At 36.7% G+C, this 18792-nt stretch overlaps 1 protein-coding gene across 1 annotated transcript in view; it reads right to left on the bottom strand.

The window, feature by feature from the left end:
• Positions 1-18792, bottom strand: part of NRG3 (neuregulin 3) — a 1124269-nt gene that overhangs the window by 830382 nt on the left and 275095 nt on the right.

Below are 18792 nucleotides of genomic sequence, written 5' to 3'. Positions count from 1 at the left end.
GGAAGATGATTTTAAAATGTTGACTAGATGTACTTAGCTTTACTCTGCTATTTATTTGAGTCTGTTGGAATATTGAGAATTTTTTCAATTCACAAAAAATAATTCTTAGATTTCCAAGGCTATTTTCCTTTAGAATATTTTAAAACAGTCTACTCTAGCAACACAAAATACTGAACTCTCCTGTACATTCCTCTGTCATGCCCCCTCTCGAAAAAAGAAGAAACTCACAAATTCAATTATGAAATAAATAACAAATATGAAAGAAAACAAGTATATAATATATTTATGATAAAAATTTAAATATTCTGTATTTATTTAGAGTTTTTACAATGAGAAAAACAAAAATGATCTCCTATTAAAAAGTAAGCAACAACTATAAGGGAATGTTTAAAAAAGAACAAACGCCTAATGAAAAGTATGAAAAATATTAACATTTCCCTAATTCTACATATGTAAAATAAGTAAGCTATTTTGCCTATAAAATTGACATTATCATAAATTGCACTATCCGGTTTTGCCAGAGCCAAGATAAAATGTTACCTTTATGTAATCCTAATGAGACTGTAATCAGTCTGCAAATAAATAATTACTGAGTATCCATCATTAGGTGTCAGATATGGAATGCAAATTGTATTTTTATATCAAAATTCTTAAAATTTCTCCCAGTACTACTTCTCGTTGAAATTTGTTCTAGAAAAAAAATGTGAATATTTGTCAGGATTTATTGAAAAGCTACCATGTTTATAAATTAATAAAATATAACAACATAAATGTCCAATTGTAGAGAACCGATTAGCAAATGGTAGCATCCATACAATGGAATGCAATATAGTATTTATATAAAAAGATATACGAAAATATTTGTTGTATGTGTATACAAAGATACACAAATGCACATACTATATTTTAATAAATAAGTTATACAGGGCATAAACAGATATTTGAGTGCCAGTTTTTTCTAAAAATATTAAATCAAACCATGAAAAAGATTAGAAGGCTAAATACTATAACAACTCCTATAACTTCTCCTTTACTAGTTGATTTATATCTTGAATCCCAACTTCTCCCTTGAATTCCAGACTACCATAACCAAATTGAAAGTTCACATGTCCAAAAACAGAACTCTTGTTTTCCTTCCCCAAACTGACTCCCCACCCAGTTTTCCTAATATGAATAAGCAAAAATATCATTTTTCTTGACTGTTTTCTTTTCCTGCCTCTCACTACCAAACTTCAGCCAAGTACTTCCATCTCTGATTCTAAATCTGCCCCCTGCTACTTGCACTCTTGCTCTCTAAAATCCATTTTCCATACAGCAGCCAGAGTTATTCATGGAGGTAGAGAGTAAAATGATACATACCAGAGGCTGGGAAGGGTGTGTGTGTGTAAAGGGCAGTGGTTCGGGTGAGAGTGATAAAGAGAGGTTGGTTAATGGGTACAAACGTAGAGTTAGAAGGAAGGAGTTCTAATGTTCCATAGCAGAGTAGGGTGACCAGAGTTGGCAACAATATATTGTACATTTCTAAATAGCGAGAAGAGAGGACTTGAAATCTTCCAACACATAGAAATGATAAATACTCCAGGTGATGAATATCCTAAATATCCTGAGTTGATCACTACACATTCCATTCATGTAACAAAATATGACATCTACTGTATAATTATGTACAAATATTATGTACCAATTACAAATTTTTGCTAGGCGCAGTGGCTCACACTTGTAATCCCAGCACACTGGGAGGCCTAGATGGGTGGATTACCTGAGGTTAGGAGTTCAAGGCCAGCCTGGCCAACATGGTGAAACACTGTCTCTAATGAAAATACAAAAATCAGTCAGACACAGTGGTGCACACCTGTAGTCCCAGCTACTCGGGAGGCCGATGCAGGAGAATCGCTTGAACCTAGGAGTCAGAGGTTGCAGTGAGCCTAGATTGCCCCACTACACTCCAACCTGGGCAACAGAGCAAGACTCCATCTCAAAACAAACAAACAAAAAAAATTAAGAGAGAAACAAAAACCTGTAGATAGACCCTATCATATAGGTCCTTTGCTTGAAGCTCAATAATGCCATCTCACTACACTGAAATAAAATCTGAATTCCTCACCATAGTACCAAAAGCCTATATGAACTGTCTTCTCCTGCATTACTGATCTAAGGTCAACCACAGCCTACCTTGTCCATAACTCTAAAGGTCCTAGTCTCAATCAGGACAAGCATGTTCCTACCTGGAGGCATTGCCTAGACTGCTCCTCCTCCACGTTCACAGAGATCCTTTCTGACCACTTCTAAACCAGAACTCTCTTGCCAGCATTCACCTATCCTACACTGATATACCAGAGATTTCCCATCATTTATGGCTCCCTGAATTAATGTGTCTCATTCACCTACTGATTTATTGAATGACAGTGACATCTAATTGAAAATCTAAGTCCTCAAGAACTACATTTCCTAAATATTTACAATATTGTAGTTGGTGTCTGGTTGCTGATTTTTATCTCCTTCTTTGTGCTTGTCAACATTATCCAAATTTTATGCGACTGATAAATATTTTAAAGACAGGAATGAAAAGTTCATATATGCATAAAACATAAAATAGCAATGGCAGAGCTTAAGGTGCAAAGTAAAGAGAGAGATTTTCCTTGAGAACCTGATTAAGTCACTCCTTCAGTTGTGGGCCCTTTTTGAAATAATCTTTTTGAGTGGAAGGTCAAAAAAGAAATTTCTTATATTAGAAGAGAGATTAATATGAAAGAGCTGTCGGTAAATTTGGAAGAAACTCCATAGGTTAATTAGACCTTCTGAAAAGAGGCCAATAAAAACCAGGGAGAGCAAAGTGGCCTCTTTTGCTGGCCTGAATGGTTTCGGTACTTTAAGCCACAAGCAGGAGAAAGCCAAGAGCACAGTAAGAATTTAACCGAAAATCAATAGTCCATAGCACAAACTCCATTCTCTGTCACACTGCCAACTGGTTCCCAACAGGGCAATAACATTTTAATAAAGTAGCTGTTAATTAGAGGTGGAGATTCACACGGTTTAGTTAACATTGTTTTAGCTAAAGGACTAGACAGAGATTTGGGGAGCTTTATTAACTCAAAGAACTGAGTCATGAAGGGAGGACTCTGGCTGATGTATAAAAGGGTTAAATTGATTCCATGTGCTAGAGAGAGCTCTGAGTTGCAATACTCTAGAAAGCAACAAATCCCATAGTTACATATCTATGTTGCAGTCTTGAGTTGACTTACTGGTTTCTCTGCCAGTAACGATAATGATAGGCTGAGAAGCGGTGGAACTTCACTCACTTGACACTTCAGTGCATTCTCCTTGGGTTCACTGAAAAGGGGCAGCCAGTAACTTAGTGACTTCTCTTGCCCTTGTCTTTAGAAAGATTTACTCTGCCCCAAAAGGAGTGGGGAGTAGAATGGAATGATGACCATGTTAAAAGTCAGTGACCGACTTTTGCAAACAGAAGAATATATTTGACACGCAGAACAACTGACAAAATGAAGGCACCTCTTTTGGCAGAGCAAGGCACCTAGTACTGAGGCAGTAGCCTGCCCTGTAATGTTCAACTGCCCAGCAATTAAATGTAAAAAATAAAATAAAAGGAAAAGCTCAGTGATTTTGTGGAGTGATTTACAAGAATGGAGGTTATTTTACTCATTCACCTCTCCTTTAGCTATCAAGTTTGAGTTCCTGAACCCATACTGGAAACTAGTGTTCACTTGAGCTAAATTTAAATTCGACAGATAATTGCAGAAGTTTTGAAGACTGAGAATTGATCCATGAAAACCAAATCTATTGTCCGATTCTCTCTTCAAGAACAGAATCTATTCTGGTGAAACAAAGTTTCATTTTCCATTGCATTCTGGAAGTTTCCCTTAATATATAAGCTTCCTGCAAGTCATTTGAGAGTTTGGGCACAGTGATATTGGGAATGATCAAGAATGATGGGCTGCTTTGTTATATCAAGCCGCTGAATATATTCATGTAATAGTCAATATATTGCAGTACATGAATCTAAGAAGCAATGGAGTGAATCTGCTTTCCCATGGCAGACACCTTGGCCAAGCTTAATTACTTTGTTTAAACTTAGAGTAATCCAGGATCTCCATCTGTCAAATAGGAGTAATTGCAGTTGATACCTTTCTTTCCTAGAGGTATGTAAGGATCATTATTCAGATAGTATGGGTCAGGAAGCTAAGGATTCAGTAACAGCACTTGTTACTGAAAGTTACTGAAAAGAGAGCAGGCTTTCAATGAGATAGATCGGGACTGAAAATCCAGCAACTCCATTTACTATCCAGTGACTATATTAATATAAAATTCACTTGTCCTTTCAGAGCCTGAGATTTCTTATCAGTAAAATTGGGGAAAAAATACCTACCTCGGCATGTCTATGTGAAGATTATAGCCAATGTATGCAAAGTGCTGGCCTACTAAAGGTACAAAAATAAGGGGAAGTGATTACTTTTATATTTAACGGACCATTTGCCATGTAGTAAGTGCTTCTGTATTTAAAATAAGACCTCATGCTCCTTAAAGTTGGAACTCATGACTTGTGTTATCATATCCACACAAATTCTGAGAACAGTGTGCCCTGCAATAGCAGACCATTAACCTCTAGTTATGAAATGAGTGACTGATAACTAAAGTCCCATAACTTCATGTACTTTCTCTATGCTGGTGACTCCACTTCTTCCAGCACTAACCACTTCCTGGGGCTCCAGGCTCAGTGGCCTATTTGACATCCCCACCTGAATTCCTGATAATAATCTTTTAAAATTTCCCAAATAGAATTCTTAATGTCTTAATACTTCCCTATACCTTGTTCTTTTCCAGTCTTCCTCTCTCAGGAAATAACATGCCAATTCACTTTGTCTCAAGACAGAAAGACTTCACCAAAGTCTAACCTCACGAACAGTGTATTATAGTACATATTTTCCATACCCCCAGGGCTCCAGATATTGTACATACTTTTAAAATTTTTCTAATATAATTTTAGTCTAGTTTATATTTCCCAGATTAATAGTGAGTTCCATTTTCTCATTGGCTGCGTATGAATCCTGCTGTTCATTCATGTGCCAGTACTTAGATCACATGCTGAACCTGTTTCCATACTATCACATTTACTGAGCAAGAACTAACTGAATGTTGGTCTTTATCCTTAACATATTCTCTTCAGTATTCTATGTTTTAGAGAAACCCTGCATTCAGAGCCAAATATTTTGCTATTCCCTGAGTTACTCAAATCAATATGGTTCTTGTCTCACTTACAGTCCTATTTCTTCTTCTTGCTTGGGTTAAAGGCAAACAGAGAACTGTGCCTTAAAAATTCCATCGCACCACTGCATCGCACTCTGCCTGGGTGACAAAGCAAGACTTTGTCTCAAAAAAAAAAAAAGAAAAAATTCCTTGCAAAACCCGTTATTATGATTCACTCTGTTTAGCGGTGTTTTCACTTGTACAGTCATGACAAAGCATTCAGTATCCTATGACTTTTCCCAGGAACCTTCAAAATTTAAAATCTGTTTGCTGCTTATACTTTTGCATGATTTCCTGCTTAAAAAACTTTTGCTCCACAAGTGAGTTTAACTCTTCTGTCAAGCCATTAGCAGACTGGTGAGTAAGAGTATTGCTCGGGGACCGGACTTCAGAGTAAGTGCATTATCTTCTATCAGAAAACCACTGAACATAAGATATTTAGATGATTCTGGCCGGGCGCGGTGGCTCACACCTGTAATCCCAGCACTTTGGGAGGCCAACGCGAGCGGATCACCAGGTCAGGAGATCGAGACCATCCTGGCTAACACGGTGAAACACTGTCTCTACTAAAAATACAAAAAATTAGCTAGGCGTGGTGGCGGGCGCCTGTAGTCCCAGCTACTCGGGAGGCTGAGGCAGGAGAATGGCGTAAACCTGGGAGGCAGAGCTTTCAGTGAGCTGAGATCCTGCCACTGTACTTCAGCCTGGGCAACAGAGCAAGATTCCGTTTCAAAAAAAAAAAAGATATTTAGATGATTCTATTGTGTTTAGGTAGGTAAAATGGATTGCTTTTTATTATTTTTTTGAAAAAGGCTAATTAAATTCACACTTGTCAACCATAATGGTAATATAGAGCTTAAATTCTTACAGGCTATGTGAGCTCAATAAATATCCACTAAAAAAACAAAGAAACAATAAACAACTCTTATAGGTTCCTTGAGGTTCAGCTCAAATGTTTCTTTATTCATGAGGGCTTTCCACCACCTCTCAGTGAAAAGAAATTTGAATTTTTCCCTCCATTCATTCCAGGACTCTCTCCAGGTAAACATCTGACAGCATGCACACATAGCTTTATATTTAAGTTAATTATGTGTCTTTTCAAGTTCCTTTAGAAGAGTGACTTCTTTTTATTTGTATTTTTAACTTCCTTTGTATAGAAGCCAGGACATTTACCTTCCTTGATTCTGCTGCATCTCACAAACTCTATCTCAACAAAATTAATTGAGCACCTACTATGAGCCAGAGATGATGCCTGATGCTACAGGACTAAACACTAAAGAAGGCATGGCTTCTATTTCTTAGATTCTCTCTACTTAATAAAAGAAGTAGAAAAATAAACATGCTTAAAATATCCTGTACAGAGAACTGTGACTGGAGTGAACCCAGGGTACTATGAGAGAACAGAGGGTGTTAGCCACCCAGGTAACCCAAAGGAATATGGTGGAGAAAGAAACTGATACGGGAATGAAATCCTAAAGGATGAGTCCAGTAGACGGACCAACAGAAAAGGAACGTGACAGACAGGGAAACCAACATTTTTAGAGACTTGAAAATCAGTAATATATTCAGGAAACTGCAAGCAGTTGGAGATATTTGGAGTGCTGAGAGAGTGAAGGAAGATAGTGTTGGAGTGGTCAGGAGGTTGGATGATGAATGGCTTTAAATGCCACGCTTTAAATGCCTGAGTGCAATAGAGAACCATTGCATATGAAACTTGGTCACTTGCATATACATCATTGAACCTAGCTTCCAAAGCTATGCAATCAGCAATGTTACTTTCAGGTGATGCACCTAATCTGTAACTTGCAGCCTTCATGGAAGTTTAGATTAAATCAAATCATTATTTTCATAGTTGGTCTTCCTATTTTAATTTTTTGTTTGTCTTAAAAGGAATTTGAAGCCTACTAAAAAATTGAAACCTATCTACAGCTAATGACTATCATTTTCTTCTTGTTTCACGCTCCTCATGCAGCAGTTTGAGCATTTAAATAAAATTCTTGTCATGTATTTTTCACACCTTCATCTGAATGGAAAGCTTGAGTGAGTAAACTAATCCCCCTGAGAGATTTCATTTCCAGTGTGAAAATGATCAGGTTTACGAAGAAAAAAAAAGCTCTTACTTTAATCAAGGAGAGTGGTTAAGAATGGTACAATTCCCATAAAAATAATATGCCACTTCTCTCAGGATTTCAGGAGTAAGCATTTGTGGCATTTTACTTACATATGAAGAAAAAGTACATAAGCCCAAAGGAATGATCTCAAAACAGTGTAAAGAGGAGAGTTTATTTGACAATAAATTTGCAAACTCCCCAACACAACTGGCATCAGCTATAGCCTTATTAAACCCAATCGTCAGATCATTCAGAGAGAAATATACATCCAATTTACCTGCGCAGACACACTTTCATGAAAAGACTTGAGATTTTAACATCATAAACACTTCTCTTAAAGGGCCTCATATTTTAGACTTTCAAATACAACACACAGGGAGACACACACATAGATATACACACAGACATGCTCACAGGGGCACATACATCGTGAGACACATAGAACAACATAGACATGTTCACAGAAGACTAAAAAAGCCAAAATACTCAAACATTTAGATGACAATTAAATTTAGAGCCATTTTGGAGAAAATACGCACTTGTTTAACTGAAAATTATTTGTAACAATGAATAAATGGCACGTTAATCCAGTTTCCTTCATAAAAGGATGTTGACTAACATTTTATTCAACGTAGTCAACAACTTGGCCCCATTTTTCATTCATTTCTGCATATTTTCCTTATCAAGGTTCAGTTGCCACTCTAGAAAAACAAAATATCCCCTTTCTAGTAAATGGAGATCATGTTTTCTAAACTACCTTGATAGGAGTGTTTTTTTGTTGTTGTTGTTTTTACTAATCCTAAAGGAGCACAAAGGTAGGTGAGTGACCTAGACAATTTCACAGGGCTCCTGATGCTAATCACGTTCCTTGATCCTCACAGGAACATTCAGGATCATGCACATTACCTTCTCCTTTGCCTAAAATATCACTTGATAATGTTTAGGTTGTATTCTTAAAACACCTGAAACATATTACAAGCTGGAAGATCTATGTTCCATCTCGTCTGTTTCCTAAAAGATAGACTCTTGATCAAATTTCCCACCTGGCAAGCAAATTTCTATGCCTCCTTCTCCCTTACACGTAACTTACTCTCCAATATCACCACAAACATTCTGCCAATGGTATTCATGTCTGTCATTCGTCTTCCAATTCCTTGCCTCCCTTCTGTTTGGATTCTCCCCATGCTTCCCAGTTAATATTCCATTTCTCCCTTATAGACTTTCCTGATCTCCCTGAATCGACACTCCATAGGTATGTTGAATTGATGCCACAATATTTTAAATGATTTCAGGATTAATTTATGAATAGCTGTATTTTGCAAACTAGATTTCCATAGACACAAACCTCTAACCTGCTATCAGTTTGACCTTGACATAGGAGGAGATATTTATAAGAAAAATAAAATCTGAAGTAATGATTATCTTCTTTAACAAGACAGCAACCTGTTCCTTTGGTTCATTTTATATTACAGATTGAATCCTTCTGGAATATGACTTGTAGCTATTAAACAGCTTTTTATACTTTTCAGTGACCATTTGGTTAAATGCAAAAACAATATACTTTCTTTAAGCACAAGACAGCCATTAGTCAGCTCACTGTTGAGTTACATTTGGCCTTAAATTTTGACTTGCAATATTTACCATTATTATTGGATGATAAATTGCAATAAGGAAATATACTTCATTTCCCTGTAAACTCAGTCTATTTTAAATGGATTTAATAATGCTTCACAGTACATTCAAAGATACCCAAAGTCAACGTTCCCTGAAGCAAATCACAAGAATGTTAAACAACTTCATAATGACCATTTAATCCCCATCATTACTACAGACTGGGATTCCTGCCGATGCAATGGCAATGTTGTTTAGAGAAAATTAAGCAATAAATTAAAAAGTATAAGCTCCATTGTTGCCATGGCAACCCCATGTATGAACTCCTATGAAGCTTTAAATAGTTTCTTCTTATGGGATATTAATGACAATTGACACTTTCAACATAAACCTATTTGTATGGGGGCTTCATGCTGATAATCATACCTATAATATTAATAGCTACTAAAATGTAAACCTCTAAATGTAACAGGCACCGTCAGACAAACTAACCTTATCTTAAACTCCATGGATCTTCCTTCAGAGCACTCTGGCAGGTAGACAACACTGGAGCTAAAGTCTGATGAAGGATAAATTCCACAATTTTCCAATTCTGGAAATTCACTAGAAATTTATTTTTTTAAACAGACATCCTTGTGAAAATGTTTACCTATGTATATTTAATGTTAAGACACTTCACAAAATACAAGGGCACGATTAATAGGAGGTGATATTGACATTATGCTGGCTAACAGTTTCAGAGTACCTGTTATTGCCAGGAACTTCATAAAGATGATCTCACAAAAGGCTCATAATACCCGAGAGGAAAAATTTTAATGTATAGCTTTTGGATGAGGAAATTGAGGCTTGGGAGATCATGTTACATGGACATACCTGCCAGCTGTTAAGGAGCAGAGCTGAGATTGAAATTCAGGTATATCTGATTCCAAAGACAGAGCACAACGAGTGTTTGTGAAAAAAAAAAAAAATGAAAATGTTATAATCAATCTATGTAAGTGTAGACTGATACACTTTTTGATATTGCTTTTGTTTTCTGAGAAATCAGAAAGTGAAATTTCGCCCTAAAAAATGATTTATGTTGAATTTAATAAGGAAGACAATTTTAGCACAAGTACCCTAGTCATTGTTCTCTCTACAGCTTCACATAAAAATGGCCAAAAATCATACGAAGACAGGAACGTCTCTGCTTCAACACTGAGCTCTATCAGTCCCCCAACGTTTCCTTATTTAAAATTATTTTTAAATTGAACAATTACAATTCAGAAAATAATCGATATGTTTTCTAGTGAGAAAAGTGCCTATAAATGTAGACCAGGAAGCAGCCAAAGTTTAGAGGATTCTGCTACCTTTGTTTTCTGTACATGTCTATACTACCTAACTGTTATGTATTGAGATTTTATCATTTTTATAATCACATGAAATATAAATATTGAAAATTAAATTAATATGCTTACACATCTATTAAATAAAACAACAGGGTCGGTCACCAGTCAATATTATTTTAATTAAATAATTGGCTGGATAATCTTGAAATAAACTCACAGCCTTCATCAGTCAGCAAAATATAGAATGCTGCTCTATTGAAGTCTCTTTGCCTTTGATTATATATGCTTCACTCTACCATCATAAATATCAAATTGGCAGGTACATGTTGGCATTAAGCCATACCCTTTTTATTACGATATGTTTGTAATTGGCATTTTCACACAGCCATATGAGAACTGATGAAGCCTGGGGCCCAATGGATAGTACTTATGGCGTTTCCTTATGTCTCTTTCATAATTACAGTAATCAATGTCACAGTAGAGAGGAGGTTACTGATATCCCATTAATACAATAACCACCTTCTCTAACAACAGTCTTAGTGATCTGCAATATATTATACTTATTTTTAAAAGGTAAATGAACAGAGGTAGGCATCCTGATTAAATCAACACTATCATGAGGACTGTCCTTAATGCAATTTGATCTTTTCTGACACTTAAGTTTCCATTGTCTAACTCTACCTTGAAAGTAATTTAAAGAGCACAGGTGAAAACGTGCTCTGATTGGGAAACTAGCTAATGGCCATTAATCAGAAAACATTTATACTTGTGTGTTTTTATAAAAACGTTTTGTATCAGAGTCCGCCATGGTGTCTAACCTATTTCACTAAATTTATCTTACAAAGTAGGTGAAAGATTAAAGAGGAGTCAATAAATTTATAGACAATAAAAAGCATTGAAATAAAAAAGAGAAGTGAAATTGTCTCTGTTTGCTGATGATCTTATATAGAAGAAACCCTAAAGTGTTCACCTAAAGTTATTAGAATGGATAAAAGAATTCAATAAAGTTGTAGGTCACAAAATCAACATACAAAAGTCAGTACATTTTCTATAACACTAACAATAAACTATACAACAAAGAAATTAAGAAAATAATCCAATTTACAATACTATTTCAAAAAGAAAACTTATGAATAAATTTGAGAAAGTGAAAGCCAAAAAAAATTGATAAAATAAATTAAAAGCAACACGTACAAACAGAAAGAAATCCTGTGCTTATGGATTAGAATAATTAATATCATTTACATATCCAAACTACCCAAAGCAATCTACAGATTCAATGCAATCTCTATCAAAATTCCAATGGCATTTTTCATAGAAATAGGCAAAATAATTCTAAAATTTGTATGAAACAACAAAAGACCCCAAATAGCCAAAGCAATCTTAAGCAAAAAAAGTAAAATAGCACTACGCTACCTGATTTCAAAATATATTACAAAACTATAATAGCGCATACATCATGGTAATGGCATAAAAAGACACATACAGACCAATGGAACAGAACGGAGAGCCCAGAAATGAACCCACACATTTATAGTCAACTGATTTTTGACAAAGGTACCAAGAATACACAACGGGGAAAGCACAGTCTCTTCAATAAATGGTGCTGAAAAAACTGGATATCCATATGCAGAGGAATGAAATTGGACCTTTGTCTTACACCATACACAAAAATCAACTCAAAGTGAATTAAAGACTTAAATATGAGGCCGGAAATTTAAAATGACTAGAAGAAAATGTAGAGAAAAAGCTTCACAACGTTGGTGTGGGAAACGATTTCTTGGATAGGACCCCAAAAGCATAAGCAACAAAAGCAAAAATAGACAAATGGGATTGCACCAAACTAAAACGTTTTTGCACAGCAAAGGAAACAATTAACAACAAAGTGAGTGAAGAGGCACCCTACTGATTGGGAGAAAATATATGCAAACCATACATCTGATAAGGGGCTAATACCCATCATATATAAGGAACTCAAACAACTCAATGTTAATTAAAAAAAAAAAAACAAATCAAAAAGTGAATAAAGATCCTGGACATTTATCAAAAGAAGACATGCAAATGGCCAACAGATACATAAAAAAATTCATCATCTCTAATCGTCAGGGAAATAAAAATTAAAACCATCATGAGGTATTACTGCATACCTGTAGGATAGCTAATATCAAAAGGACGAAAGGTAACAAGTGACGGCAAGGAGGCAGAGAAAAGGGAACCCTTGTACACTGTTGATAGAAATGTAAATTAGTGTAGCCTCTGTGAAAAACAATGTAGTGGTTCCCCCTCCCCGAAATTAAACAGAATTATCACATGATCCAGCAATCCATCTACTCAGTATATTCCCAAAGGAATTAAAATCAGTAAGTCAAAGAAATACCTGCACTCATAATTCATTTCAGCATCATATACATTAGCCAAGGTGCAGAAGCAATGTAATTGACCATCAAAGGATCAAAGGCTAAAGAAAACACACACACACACACACACACACACACACACACAATGGAATACTATACAGCCTCACACAAAAAAGAAATTCTTGTCATTTGTGACAACATGGACAAAACCGAAAGGCATTATGTTAAGTAAAACAAGCCAAGTACAGAGACAAATACTGTATGATTTCATTTATATGTAGAATCTAAAAAAGTCAAACTCATAGAAGCAGAGAGTAGAGGGATGTTTATCAGAGGTTGACAGGGAGAATGGGGAAAGGTGCAATGTTGACCAGAAGGTAAAAAGTTTCAGCTGAAAAATAGGAATAAATTTTAACATAGCATGGTGACCATAGTTAATAAAAATGTATTATATGGCTAAAATTGCTAAAAGAGTAGATTTTAAAAGTTTTTTTCCCCAAAATAATTACAAGTAGATAAGGTGATGAATGTTAACTAACTTGGTTTAATCTTTCTACAATGTGTGTGTGTTTGTATCAAAGTACCACATTGTACCCCATTAATATGTGCAATTATCATTTGTTAAGTAATAAAGGAAAGAAAAAGAAAGAAAAGAGAAAGAAGGAAGGAAGGAAGGAAGGAGGGAAGGAGGGAAGGAGAGAGAGAGAGAGAGAGAAAGAAAGAGAGAGAGAAAGAAAGAAAGGGAGAGAGGGAGGGAGAGAAAAAGAAAGAAAAGAGAAAGAAGGAAGGAAGGAAGGAAGGAAGGAAGGAAGGAAGAGAGAGAGAAAAAAAAGAAAGAAAGAAAGAGAGAGAGAGAAAGAAGGAAAGAAAGAAAAAGAAAGAAAGAAAGAGAGAGAGAGAGAGAAAGAAGGAAAGAAATAAAAAGAAAGAAAGAAAGAGAGAGAAAGAAGGAAAGAAAGAAAAGAAAGAAAGAAAGAAAGAAAGGAAAGAAAGAAAGAAAAGGAAGGAAGAAAGGAGGGAGGAGGACAAGGGGAAAGGGAAGGGGAAGGGGAAGGAGAAGAAGAAGGAGGAAGGGAAGGAAGGAAGGAAGGGAGGGAGGGAAGAAGGCAGGCAGGCAGGCAGGCCGGCCAGACAGCCGGCCAACCACAGCAATAGAGATTTCAAAGTGCTTTTCCATATATGGCATTTTCTCGTTTTCACACTGTAAAATTGTGAAATGGGAATTATTATCTATCTGAAAATGAGGTAGCTGAGGTCCAAATATAGTGATTGGTACAAATCTGAGGTTCCCCAACCGGCAAAACTAGATCTTCAGTTCCAGCCTCTTGATATCACAGAGCTATGTCCTCGATTACACACATTTCAAAAAAAAAAAAAATTAGAAATAGTTCAGAACTGAGAACATGAGCCCTGAACTCTGCCTCAGATATGTCATCAATTTCCTGGGTGACTTCTGGCCAAACGTACTTAACTTCTTTGGTCCTTGAGATACAAAGGCTAAGCAAATTGTGTGCCAAACTATTTGTCAGATGTATATATGGATATGTTAATTAAATTTCACATTTAATTAGTTAGCAACAAAGCAGATCCCAACTTACAGAGAAGCTGTGTCCAGTATGTTGAAGCTGTATTCTACAATAGGATCGCCAAACTGCAAGACATGAGCCAAATCTGATTTGCTGTCCCTTTTTGTAAACACAGTTTAATTGGAACAGACCCACACTCACTCATTTACATATGTCTGTGACTGCTTTCATGCCATGGTACAATGGCAGAGTTAAGGAGTTAAGACAGAGACTTTGACTCACAAAGCCTAAAATATTTCCTTTCTTGACTTTTACAGAAAAAGTTTGCCGACACCTGATTTCCAACTTAGCTGAGTATTCTCCCTGTCCCAGGTGCTTATGCTAACCTATTTTATATACTATCTATTTAATCCTCTTAATAACCTCAAAAACCATGTATTATTACAATTCCTCTTATACAGATGTGAAAGAGTAAGGTCAATAGAGATTCACTTATTTGTCCAAACTCCCTCGACTAGTAAGTAAAGATTGGAATCCAAGTCTTCTGAGCAGAGCCTATGCTGAAACACAACACTACTATACTTTTTTTTTATGCCACAGTGATCGCCACAGGTCAATAAAGACCACGTGGAACTCATTCAGGTACTTTGGGGAAGTAAGACAATAAGGGAAAAAACAAGGCTCAGCTTGCCTTCTTCATTCACCAAGACCAGAGAGAATAAAGCTTTATTAGATACACAAATAATTTAAATGCTACTTACAAATTACAGATGACTAAGTGAGATGGGACATTCCACAAGATGGCATCAAAGGCAGAAACATGATGAATAATGGAGACAAGAGAAGGACAGACAGAGGAAACCAGAAAAGGAGCAGAGCAGAGAGGTTCCGATTCACAGAAAGAGTCCTGATCCTCATCTCCCATCTGATCTTTTTCATCTTCGTGTGCTCTGCTAGGAAAATTTCTGTACATAATAAGATTTCAATGATTAGAAAACAGGCATCTTTTCTTTCATGTACTAAAAAATTAAAATAAAAGTAAAACAACATTTCCAGTCATTCCACCTGGAGACCATCCCAAATTAATTCTTAGTCATGCATTATTTCGGTTCAAACTCCTAGTCACTCCTGTGTGCCTGGCCCTGACACTGGTGTTGTAGAAGGCTGAGCAAGGCCCAGTTTGTGTGAGTCCAGCTTCCTCACCTCTATCCTCAGCCATTCCTCTGTTCCTTTATATCCCTCTCTGGCTTCGCCACTTGGCTAAGCTGAGTTTGTGCATTTGTTTTCTGAGCATTTCCGGCTTTGGATCCTTAGCATACATTTTTGCTAGATTTTGCACTAGGAGACTGAAAATCCTATCCAGGTTTTCTGTACATGACTGCTTTGTCATTTTTCTTTTTTCCTAACAAGGTTCAAGTTTTGTCAAGATTTCCTTTTCTAAAATAGAACTACTTTACAGCACAAGTAGTTTTGTGTTTTTCTTTTACCTCTCCATGTCATTATTTTGATGTAAACAATGTTTTAAAAGATACAGAAAAGGTTCTAGGCTTAGAAAAAGTCCCTGTTGTGCGTAATCAAAGAGTAGCTCTAAAAGGCTGGAAATTGTGACAGGTATACTATTGGTCATCAGTAGAAGCAGATGAAAGATGGGCATTTTACTGCTTCATGAAGTGACTGGAATGTCCAGGCGCCCTCTGCTCTGGAGTTTGTAGTGTCTGTTCTTGCAGTTCACAAGAGTCAACCTCTAGCAGCCCATGGGCTTTGTTTATTGGTTTGTTTATCTGTTTTAGACTGAGAGATTGTTTTTTGCTTTGTTTTTGCCTATTTTTTTTTTTTTTTTGCTTTGTTAATCAGCAAGGTTTTGAAAATCAAGAGATGTTAATTTAAACAAACAAACCAATGAAAAGCAGCCAAGATTGGAGGTGGGGAAAGGGTGGAGTTGCCAGGGGGGATGCTCTCCAGTAATGAGAGACTGTGCCAAGCTGATGTAGCCACCAAGGGGTGGGTTGGGTAGAAGCTGTCTCCTATCAGCTGGGCAGGAGCACCCCCACCAAGTACACTGACATGTCTGAAACACCTGCCAGCTCCTGGGTACTTACCAGTCTTCAACACCTGCAAATGGGCGATATGTAAAATATGTGCAGAGAGCTGGCAGTGGCCTAACTCCTGACCCATCAAATCAGACACCTGCAGAAGGGTCCTGGAGGCTTCTGGAGGTGACTCATGTTAATCCTTTAGTTGTTGGACAGTAGGGTGGTCCAGGGGTACCCAGGGCTGGCATAGATTGATGGGAACAGCAGGGAGTCCAGACAGGTGCACTCCCCCTGAAAATCAGTCCTGCCTATATACCACAGCGGAGTTCCATCTCGTCGGGATTCCTGGCTCAGCTGGCCCAGGGTGGGGTTTTCCTCATTTAAGGATTGTAGTTAAAGATCTGCCTATTCTATTCTATTCTATTCTATTCTATTCTATTCTATTCTATTCTATTCTATTCTATTCTATTCTATTCTATATCCACCCAAAGAAAACTGAATACAAGGTAACATCAATGGATGAGTCAGAACCGGGTTGTGGACGAAGGCTTTCCCAAATCTGCACCAAGACAGTGTGTGGAACATGTCATAAAAACCCTGTGGAAATATGCAGTCCATTTATAATCTGACATTCTACTGGGAGGCTTTATAAAAAAAAAAAATCAGAGCTTTCTAAATTCCCAGCATCCACTACAAGCCTGTTAATATCTTATTCAGAAAGTATTAGGCTCTGTTCCCATGCTACACATTTCTATGGAGAAACTTTATGAGAAAACAAAGACAAAAGTCTGGTTAGGTTTCAAAAATATTTGCTCCATTTTAATTTTTCTACATCCAAGAAACGTGAAAAGCTCCGATTACATACACAAAAACTGCTCACAGGCAATAAAACACATGATAAAATGTCCAAAATCAACATCTGGAAATGTTACACAGCAATTAAATTTTAAATAATGGCAAAAACAAGAGTGAGGGCATCCTAGCTAATCAATTATATTAACTTTTTAATTCTTATTTATGGCATGACTTTGTCAATACAATCAGTTATTGGGTAGCTCCCTAATTAGGAATTTATAATGCTTTAAGAGTTATTTTTAGAACTAGATTCATGTAATAGAAAACCAAACAACTGGAGATAATAACTTGATACTTTGCCACTTTCAGGTTCAAGATGCATTTTAATTGTATTTTAAGACCTCAAACTATCATTCCTTGGGGTCAAATCTAGGCAACTGAATTATTTTTTATAATTCAGATTTTATTAGTTAGGCTTAATGCTTAAAAAAAAAAAGAATGTGAATTGTTTGGGTGAGGTTCCTCCATTGATTCTTGGTAGACAGACTCTGCTGTCTTCCCTACCTGACTCATCTCACCCCCACTTGTGATGGTTCACTCATTTATATTGCCAGTCTGGCTCCCTGAAATTCAGTGAGTGATAGGCAAGCAGGACAGGCAAGCAAGAAGAAGTTTGGATGGTGAGATGGTGGAGAAGCTGAACTGTAAAAAGAAAAGTCATAGAAATTGGGGTTGTTCAGCTAGGAGACAAAAAAGCATCTTTGGGGAATTTTAAGGGTTTCTTTGGATGAAGAGAAGACATTTTCTAGGTCAGTGATTCCCAAGGTGAGAATCAGCATCATCCATACGACCCAGGAACATGTTAAAAATGCAGTTTTAGGCCTCTCCCTAAACCCTGCCAAATCAGAGATTCTAGGGTCAGCGCCAGGAATCTGTATTTTATACTCCAGGTGATTTTGATGCACACATATGGAGAACCATTGTCCTAAATGCAAAGAAAACGACCTGGACAAATACGTAGGAAAAGAAAATAAGACAAGGTATTTCAGCTTATGGCAAGAAAACCATTTGGTCCAAACCTTTAGAGATCAAAGATGAAATGGTAGGCAGAAAGTAAGTTCCTCAATCTGTGGTTGAGAGTATCAACCATGGGTTAGAAAAAACTAACATATCAGTGATATTTTATTATTATTTGTTTGTTTGTTTTAGAGATGTGGTCCTGCTATGTTGCCCAGGCTGGTCTTGAACTCCTGGGCTGAAGCGATCCTCCCACCTTGGCCTTCCAAAGTGCTGGGATTGCAGGCGTGAGCCACCACACCCAGCCAATCAGTGATATTTTAAATTGGATTGACTCAAAGAACTTTCTGATCAGAATGTTCAACAACTCTAGGAATCTAAGTTTTCCAAGTTATGACTTCTATCAGAGGAGAAAATCTGATCACAACACAGCACAGTATATGTCTTAGAACTATTAGCCATAAAAGCTATAAGGAACTGAATAAAAATGAACACACTGGAAAAATATCTGCCAGTGCTGTTCACAGTTTGTGAATTCCACAGCCTCATGAAACTTCTTTTAAAATGCTTTTCCCATTCTTGAAATATCTTGTCAAAGAGCCCAGCAACAATCATTAATATAGGTAAAGGCTATTTAGGTAAAAGAGAGTGAAAACTGGGACTGTAACATTGAGTGATTCTGAAGGTTGAACTAATGAAGCCTGCAACTATCATCTTACAGAGTCATTTGAAAGGAATCAGAGCATTCATAGAAA

The sequence above is a fragment of the Colobus angolensis genome, unplaced genomic scaffold, assembly GCF_000951035.1.
Source record: "Colobus angolensis palliatus isolate OR3802 unplaced genomic scaffold, Cang.pa_1.0 Scaffold12, whole genome shotgun sequence".
NCBI classification, from domain to species: Eukaryota; Metazoa; Chordata; class Mammalia; order Primates; family Cercopithecidae; genus Colobus; species Colobus angolensis.
The sequence above is the reverse complement of the archived record's forward strand: the minus strand, read 5'-3'. Positions and strand labels throughout refer to the sequence as shown.